Source organism: Rhinolophus hipposideros, assembly GCF_964194185.1.
Source record: "Rhinolophus hipposideros genome assembly, chromosome: 3".
NCBI lineage: Eukaryota > Metazoa > Chordata > Mammalia > Chiroptera > Rhinolophidae > Rhinolophus > Rhinolophus hipposideros.
Genome location: NC_138049.1, coordinates 41,349,192 through 41,358,488, shown reverse-complemented (window position 1 = coordinate 41,358,488; position 9,297 = coordinate 41,349,192). Strand labels below are relative to the sequence as shown.

Below are 9,297 nucleotides of genomic sequence, written 5' to 3'. Positions count from 1 at the left end.
AAAGTGATATTATATGTATGAATAGATTAGGTTGGTGCAAAAGTAATTGCGGTTTTTGCAATTATTTTTGACCTTTCAAACTGCAATTTCTTTTGCACCAACCTAATATATATATAATATATAACATATATATATATATATATATATATATACACACACACACATGCATACATATATATATGTGGGTGGTCTTCACATGGTAATATTAATCTGCCCATTCTGAACAGAAACTCTACTATCTAGCATTATCCTTCTTATGTAACAGCAGGAAACTTAGAAAATTGATTCCTGCAATAAAACGACAATTTGTTAAGACTTTTGAATGCCTTAAAAAATTCCTAGGCATAATGAGGATAAATGACTCAAGATAGGTAAAGTCTATTAAAGATTCCACCATAAGGACAGGAGCTTGGTTAGGTAGCAACTATTAAGTATGCGGTGATGAGCTTATTTTGCCTACATGTCAGTGGACAATTATAAGTAACATATACACCATCAAGTTTAACAATGGTAAAAGAAAGATACCATCTCATTTACATTTTGAGTAGGCCTTTGATTTTCTCCAAAAACAAAGCTTGTTTCTCCTTATGCATTAATATTTTGTTAGTGAAAAGAATGCATCTTTACATTTTTCTATAAATTGCCACAGTACATGTAAAATATGGGAATCTCAGAAGGAGAAGTTAGAGTTTCATGGTCAATGATGCAGCATGGAGAAGTGGGAAAAAGAAAGTTTGGCTAGCAACCAGGAGGTTTGTTCTCTCTTCCTACGTCTACCAGGAATTAGTAGCAGGAACTGGTAACAACCACCACCTATGTTAACTTCTGTTTTTTTGTAAAATGAAAGGGTTGGCATATAATTAGTCCACGTTTCCTTTTACTTTTTTTTACACAGATGATAAATGCTTCTAAGGAATGCTGTTTTTGTGTTAGACTGTAGTCAAATTTTTACATTTTGTTATGTTAGCATTTTTAAAAACACCAGTGTTTCCCTTTTGGCCATGAAGAGTAGTAACTTCTTCACACAGTTCTTCCTTAATTGCACTCTTCTGGAAAAAGCCAGAGTTTGATAAAAAGAGGAGGATTAAATACTATCCAACTGCCTATTATAAAGAATCACCAAATTAAATTAACCCTCAGTAAACATTCATTTTCTAAACTCCTCAGTTGATGTCCACAGTTCTCAAAAACCACGTTAGGAAAATATTAAATGTTTAATATTTTTAAGAAAAATAATGCTTAAACTCCTTTTGGTCCATTCAATAAGGAAAAGAACAAACTTTTAATTTCATTCATTCGTGTAGCAAATGTCAATAATCATTTCTGTAATGTCAGAGAATAGTGCTAACTTGGTAGGTGTATGGAACACCTTGGGTAGTTGTCATGCAGGGAGTCACGTGGGGTGGCATGCGGGGTCTCTGGTCCCGCTCCCCACATAAGAACACAGGATGTGGTGAGGCCAAAATGGAACATCCACGGAGCCATAGGTAGGGGAGCCATACCTCTATAGCCATACCCCATACACTATAGTCTCACTGGCGGCTGGGTTGGAGACACAGGTAGCAGGAGCCACAGAATCCGCAATCCTTACTCCTCCACACTCCGCGCTTGCTAGCTCAGTCACCATCTTCGTGCTAGCCCCCATTTGCTGCTAGCGTAGTCACGGCAGTTATATTAGTGGCCAATGGCTCACTGGTTACAGCTGACAGCCAACTAGCCACAGTTAATGGCCATTTACTACCTGAGCCAGCACCTTTCTATGTGAGGCCGAGAGCCTGGAAACTGCTCTTGGGGCTCTGTCCCCACAGTAGTTTAAAATAAATAAAGAGGTGATATAAAAACTATCCATTTCAAGAGTCAATCAAGAATGGAGAAAAACTTTCATCTGAGGCTGGGACACTCAAACTATAAGTGGAGCTTTAGATGCAAAAGGTTAGTATAGACTGAGTGCTTTAGTGGTAGAAGACTGGATTTGATATCAGAAAACTCAATCATATGTGGTCTGAGCAATGTATATCTTGGGAAATTTGCTTCAACTTTCTGAACCTGTTTCCTCATGAGTCAAATGAGTATAGTAATGCCAACTTCAGAGCCTGTGAGGATAAAATGAAACACATATGGAAGTTTTTGGAACAATTAATGATCCATTAGAAAATTGTGAGGCCAGGAAATCTGTACCTGATAAAGAATTATGTATAAAAGCCTCAAATTATGACTAGGTTGGAGGGGGTACAACTCAGTTATATTAAGAATGTAGGTAAATGTTTCCTTTTGCTTGTTTTTAATTGAGATAACATTGGTTTATCACATTATGTGAGTCTCAGGTGTACAACATTATAATTTGACATCTGTAAACACTGTAGTGTGCTCACCACCAAAAGTCCAATTTCCATCTGTCACCAGACAATTGACCCCTTTACCCATTTTACCCTACCCCCAACCCCTTCCCCTCTGGTAACTCTCTGGTCTGAATCTATGAGTTTATTTTTGTAATGTTTATTTGTTTTTCTTTTTATATTCCACATAAGAGTGAAATCATACGGTACTTGTCTTTCTCCATCTGACGTATTTCACTTAGCATAATACCTTCAAGTTCCAACCACATTATCTCCTTTTGTTTTAAGAATGAAACCTAAGTTCAGGAAGTTTGAGTCATCAGGAGATGAAGCAGTAGCAGCAGAATAGTCTAGCTCACGGAAAGAAGCAGGTCAGCACTCGGAAAATCACGGAGGCCACAGGCCTGAGTAAGGGAGGTTGGAGAAGTCTTGGTGGATGTCTGGCCAGGGCTGAATGGAAGGGGCCCAAAAATGGAAGGGGAAGCCGAGAGAGATTATCACTGAGTAAATAAGTAGAAGTATAGGGCAATAGGGTTTGAGCAAACCAAAATGATGATTTCTCTTCAGTGACTCAGGGTGGATCTTTTAGGTGTGGGGGTAAGGCAGTTTTTTACAAAGAGACTAATTTGGCCTCAGGGGGAGAAAAAGCATTTCAAGGATCCACACAGTTGTATAGTCATGGACCAGCTGGCTGGTTAGTAAAACGTAAAGGGCAAATTTGAGTGTAATTTAATGATTTATAAACTAAAGCATGTACTTGTTAATACTCCTGTAAGACTGGGGTCTGTTAGGCTAGAGCCAAGAGTAAACCAAGCACAACAACAATATATACTTTTTTGTTTTGTTTTGTTCAGACAAGAATAAACATAAAAAGGATGCCCTTTCTTGAGATAAATGGATAACAAACCAGAACTAATTCCCCTTTTAATTCTTCTCTATCGTGAAAAATAACCATCCAACTGCAAGAATAAAATGTACTTTGCAAGAGTTGATTGAAAACTAAGATAAATGAGAAAATGTCTTAGCTCTCTAAAGCTTAACTTCTTTTGCCCAGAAAAATTATATCTAAGCAAGAAGTTCACAAATAAGGACTTACATCTAGAACCAGCAAAGAGGAAGCTGAATAATAAAAGACTGGAGATGGACAAATGTTTTCAAAAAAGAACAGCTTGATTCCTGAAACCAAGACAAAGTGCTTTTCACAGATCCTGAGCAAAATTAATAAACCTATTATTAAAGTCATATCTGGGTACTTAGAAAAGGAAGAAGAAATTCAGAAGTTAATGAGAATTCACTAAGTAGTCATTTCCTTTTTTCACAATGTTGCTACACCAGTAAACACATCACTGGACAACACACAGCTGTTTAGGGCTCTATCTGGGAGGAAGAGGTTGCTTTTTCCTAGTAATCCCTCAGCCTGGGTAAGGGTTGTGTATTTTCTTCTAATTTCTACAAAGATGCCATACACCCATGCACATTTGATGATGCTCTGGGACAAGGAATAAAAATATGACTCAATAACACACGTTTCCTCAATTGATGAGATTATTCATCAACAGCATGCTAATTCAGTGTCAGTTGGCAAGGAAGGCATATGAGAATGAGAACTTGATTCCACTCTCCTGTGGAATCAAGGCTAAATGCATCCTGGAAGACTACAGAGGGCAGAATTGCAGATCTTTGAGGCCTACTGTATAGGGGACCCTTTGCAAGAGGTGGGTTTTTATCCAGTAGCAGATTTCTAGGTCAATTGAAGGCAAAACTGGGGGTGAGTGGGAGCAAATAACAGTGGGTACTGTCTCCTTTGAAGAATTCTCAATACTGGTTGCAGATTATAATCATCTGGGAAGAGAGTTTAAAATGGCAGTTGCTTAAACTCTATCCCTAGAGATTCTGATTTATTGGTCGGGTGTGGGGCCCCTATTAAAAAGCATTATCAGTGTCATTTGGCAAGGAAGGCATCTGAGAATGAGAACTTGAATGATGACATAGCCTACAGACCAAATTTACAGAAGACATGAAATTGGGAGGTAGAATTACTCAGTTACATCTACCTCTGCTGACACAATGTTCTAGGTTGAGAGAATTACTGAGCTAGATGATTACTTATGGAGAGGTTCAAGACATCAAAGCAGATGCTTTTTCTAAGGTCTCTTCCAAATTTGAGAAGCTAAATGGAAATTAATACTTATGGGTTAAATACGTATTACAGCTAGGTACTTTTACAATTAATCATCTCTAATAATTGAATTAATACATATAAATCTCTTAACATGTCTGGCATGAAGTAACTCTCAAATATTAGCTATTTTTGTTGTATCCTCTCTATAACTATTCAATGAAAGTATTATATCTCTATATTACAGATGAGGAAACTGAGGCTCTGAAGTTAAGTTTTCCAGGGCCTTTAGTAGTAAATTGCAAAATAAGGATTTAAATCAGATTAAGCTAGTTCTAAATAAAAGAGCCCAGTTTCTCTCCACAGCCCACCTCTAAATAAAACATCTGGAAGTTTATGCAAATCAGTGGTTTATCTGAGTGAACAGGACAAAAATTTAACAAAACCACTTCTGCTTGACCTGTTTGTAAAGAATCTCTCTTCCAATGCAATTTCTGATAAAGAGAACCATAAAAGTAGAAATCCACTTTTTTTTCCTAATGTAGCCTAATGGAAACTCCTCTGTAGGTCTTGAGAACCTGAGAACAGGGGAAATGGATAGAGGTGGCCCTTTAGAACCCAAACAAAGCACTGTGAAGCAAACAGGGGGAAAAAAAGCACTGCTCTCAGGTAAAACGTCTCCGGTTCTAAGGATTGGATAAACATCTGTCACTTCTGTGCTCTCTAGCTCGGGTAGGTTAATTACACGCTCACACTGAGGGAGGCGAAGTTAGCACTGAGGTGATGGCCCTGTTCACGTCAGAAACGTCCCTGGAACCAGGTTGGTGCAGTGGCTGCTTTAAGAGAACGGAAGAAACTTCTCCAAGGGGGCTGTGACTACTAAGGTTACAAATCCTCCTCCTGAAGAACCCAGATGGATGAAGGGTTTCCCTCTCCCTCTCCTCCATCCACCCCCACAGGCGTAGGAGATAAGGTAAATGGAATTTCCTTTTGTGAGCTGCATACATCAAATGCTCCGTTCCTGGCCCTTTACCTTTGATGATTAAAATCTATTCAGTTTTCAGGCTTCAGTGGTTTTGGATTTATTGTATTTTGTTAGTACAATTAAGGCGAGAACGGCTTCTACATAGGTGATTTTTCTCCCTTCTGAGAAGAGTAAAACAGCATGCCGGAGAAAAAGAGTAACTGTTTTGTTGAAGGCGAGTGGAGTGGGCCAACAGCCCCGGTGATAAGGTTCTCCACGTTTTCCCCGATTTCTTCACCCAGGCTGGACGGAAGCATCAGCTCCTCCCCCTGGGCGTTCAAAGTATCTTTCGGTCGGGGGCGACTCCGGAGTCGAACCCGAAACGTATGGGTCCCTAGAAACTACGACAGCAAGTTAGAATCAAAGAGGCCTGGTAGGGCAGGGGCGCGTGGAGTCAGGGCCCGAGTGGAGGGGCAGGCCGAGCGCCACTCGCGAGCTGCGAGTCCAGGAGAAGAAGACGGGGAGAAAGCCCGGCGGGCCGGAGGTCGGGGTCGGGCAGAGGGAGGGGGTGCCCTTGTCCCGCTCCCCATTCTCGCCTCCGGGAGCCCTGGTGACGTTGCGGTTTCCTCCTCCCTCCGGCGGAGCCTGGGCGCCCGCCGCGTCCCGCCCTCCTCCCAGTTCGCCCACACCCCGCCTGCCCGCGCTGGCCCGCCTCGCAGTAGCGCCGCCCGAGGCTGCAGCGGCGCATCTCGCGGCGCGGCGCCCACCGGCACCGATGGCGCGGCGGGCGCCTTGAGAACTTGGCTCCGAGGGCGCCGGGCGCCCTGGAGTGAGGCGGCCGGGAAGGGGCTCTGGAGCCTGGGCCGAGGCTGGGGAGGCGAAGCCCGAGAGGACGAAGCCGCGGCGGTGAGCGGTGAGCGGAGAGGCACGCGAGGGTGGGCAGGGGCGCGCGGCGGGCGCCACTCGGGGCCCCGTGAGGCGCAAGTTTCTTCCGGAGTCTCGGGCGCGTCGCGGGAGGGAGGCGGGGAGCCACGTCCTCCGCCGGGTGCGGAGCGCGGCCGGCGGCGCGTCGGGTCCCGGCGCGGCAGGGTTTCTGGAGGGCGCTGGAGGCGTGAAGCCGGAGCCGGGTGCCTCCAGGGCGGCGGGGCAGGCTCGGCGCCAGCCTTTCGTCTTTTCCCACCCCTTGAACGCCCGGCGCAGAGCCAGGCGCTCCGCAAGAACCTGGAGACCGCTTTGGTGCGTCGGGTCTGGCCCGCACAGCTGCGATTTCCCGGACGGCCCGCGGGGCGCTCTGGCTTCCCTGTCCGGTTGCGTGGTACAGCCCCGCGCCCTCCTCTGCCTGCGTCCCCCTGCGAAGTGGGCTGGTGTCGGGCGTGTGTGCCGATCCTGGCGCTGGCAGCCTGCCTCTGCGGCTGCGGGGGCCGACTGACTAAGCTCGTCCTGAGCCTGCCCCAGACGCTGGATTCCAGCGCCGCTAGGCTCGCCACCTCTCGGAGAAATTGGTAAACCTCGCTCGGAGGCAGCCCCTCGTGGTGGTGGTGGTGGTGGTGGTGGCGGCGGCGGCGGGACGCTTGACTCACTGACTGGGAAGCTCTGTGAGCAGTGCCACATGGGCTTGAGATCTGTGGCGGCTGGAATCCGAGCTAAGTTTGTGACCCGAGAACTTGCTCAGTTTCATCGCTCATTTGATTGAGGTAACAGCCTCTGCTTAGGCCGGCTGGCATGAAAGGTTGAAACCGAATCCATTGCTTCTAAAAGGAGGGGTGAACCTCATTTACCTAGACTTCCTTAGGTCAGGAAATGACACTTTTGGTTTCTGCGGATCTTCGTGTGATAAAGTGCTTTAAAAATGTTTTCGTTAGTCACAGATTAGAAAGTTACGGTTTAGTTAATGTTACATTCAATTGCAGAATGGACGTTCTCACTGAGAAATAGTTTCAAACAGTTCCCCCCCCCCCAGTATTTTTCACAGTAAAGAATTTAATCTTCCAGGAATTACTTTTTCCACAGTTTTTTTAATTTCTCAATAAATGGTAACCTCTGAAGTGAAATGTCATACATAATATTTTGTAGAATACTCACACAGTACTACTAAAATCGGCTCGCGAAAAGATAATATGCATGGAAGAAATAAACGACAGGATTACCTGTCTGTTCGCCTATTCTGTGCTATTATAAGGCCGCCAAATGGATATAAGTCCTTTTATGAAGGGCATAGGTAAGATGTGTTCTAGGTAAAATGGAGAAAAGATTGAATTTGATACCTCCATCATCTAGTCACCCATCAGTGTGAATTCAGCAGAAAAGCACAAGACAGTGCTGGTCACTTAGGAGCCATGCAGAGGTATATGAGAAACTGCCCTAGCTCTTCTGGAGCTGCTAATACAGACAGGGAGAAAACCTAAATAAACATCTGAGACTTTGAGCTTGGAAAGCATCATTTTTCATTGATTAGTATATGTCAGTATAAGTTTCAAGTTTTAGTTAAATAAAAACAGTGGCCTACAAAGTACATTTTTACATTCAAGTTAAAAAATATTGATAGCACAGTCACCAAGTAAAAAGGGATTCTCAGAAAACAAAACAAAACAAAACAAAACAAAAAAACAACTAAAAAAACGTTGGATAAAGAGAAATTTACAACAGAACACAGTATAGACCTTTGCCACTGAGGGTATTATTAGGATCTTCCCAGCCCTGCTGGGTAGGGGTTGTTTAAAGTTCCTCCCTGTGAGGTTAGGAGCCTGGTTGTGGGAAAACATCCTGTAAGAAGTCAGCTAGGTTGGCCACATGAGGTCAGGACCATCATAGGGACTACTAACATTTGTGTGTGCATCTACTTTAGTACTTATAAAATGAGTCCACAAGTTAGTAAGGTTTGCAGTGAGATTTGTGGTCTTTCCCTTTCGGTATCAACAGTACTGCCTTGAGAGGACCTGGTCATTATTCATGAGGTGCAGTCCTTCACAGATGCTGTCCTGCCTTTCCCAATGCCTTATAAAGATTTTTTTAATTTCTGAAAAACTATTTTAAAATCATAGGTGAAAATACATTCTGCAATTAAACAATAAAATATACATTTCTTAATGTTATTTGTGTTATTTTGGTATCTGTTTTTATGGTCTTGGATCACACCGTGTTGCATGAAAGAAATTACATGATTCTCATTCAGAATTATGATTTCAACAAATGACTGGAGATGTATAAAGGAAGATAAAATATTTTAATTGGGATTTTAATGTATCAGTAATCTTTGTTTCCAAAAGCGTAAAGAAATTAGTAATAAAAGGCCAGCATTTTGTGGTTGCAACATATATTGAATATTTCTTAACCATTAGCTTGTTTGAGTCCTAAATATAGTAAATACTCATCCTTTTTCACCACCCCAGTAAAAACAGAAATATTGTTATCCTGTGGATGTGGCAGGTCTTTGAGGAGATCTGGGACCTGTGGTAGAGGGAACATCATAGTGGAATTGTTCCATTGACTGAGAGCAGCTAGATCTGTACTTTTCTGAAAGAGGGGGTAAGGTACCTGATGAGATTCCGTGACCAACAACCTCGTGAAAGAATGTGTCCAAGCAGAGGACAGAACAGTTTTTACTACTAATGCCTTAGGGTTTTTCTCAGCTTGGAATTGTATTATCTTCCCCTATAGTGATCTGTAGAATAAAACTTTGAGGGGAAGGGTCACCAAATTACCAGCAGATGTTTGGATAACACAATAAAATTCTTTAAACCTAGAGTCAGTGCCCAACATGGGAATTAGCCAAGTACCCATATAAACCCAGAGAAACGAAACTATTTTCCCATGAAGTTCATATGGAGAATTATTGGCGGAATGGGAAGTAGAGATTAAAATTGCAGATTCCCAAGGCA

The 9,297-nt window shown here is 43.0% G+C and overlaps 1 protein-coding gene across 3 annotated transcripts in view; it reads left to right on the top strand.

Moving 5' to 3' along the window:
• Positions 1-5,916: 5,916 nt before the first annotated feature.
• Positions 5,917-9,297, top strand: part of DSE (dermatan sulfate epimerase) — a 57,392-nt gene continuing 54,011 nt past the window's right edge. Inside the window, exon 1 of one of the 3 annotated variants that reach the window (XM_081045380.1) lies at positions 5,917-6,332. The gene's annotated coding sequence lies outside the window, so the exon portion shown is untranslated. The remainder of the gene's footprint in view (positions 6,333-9,297) is intronic. The other 2 variants (XM_081045381.1, XM_081045382.1) reach the window with 2 other exon arrangements.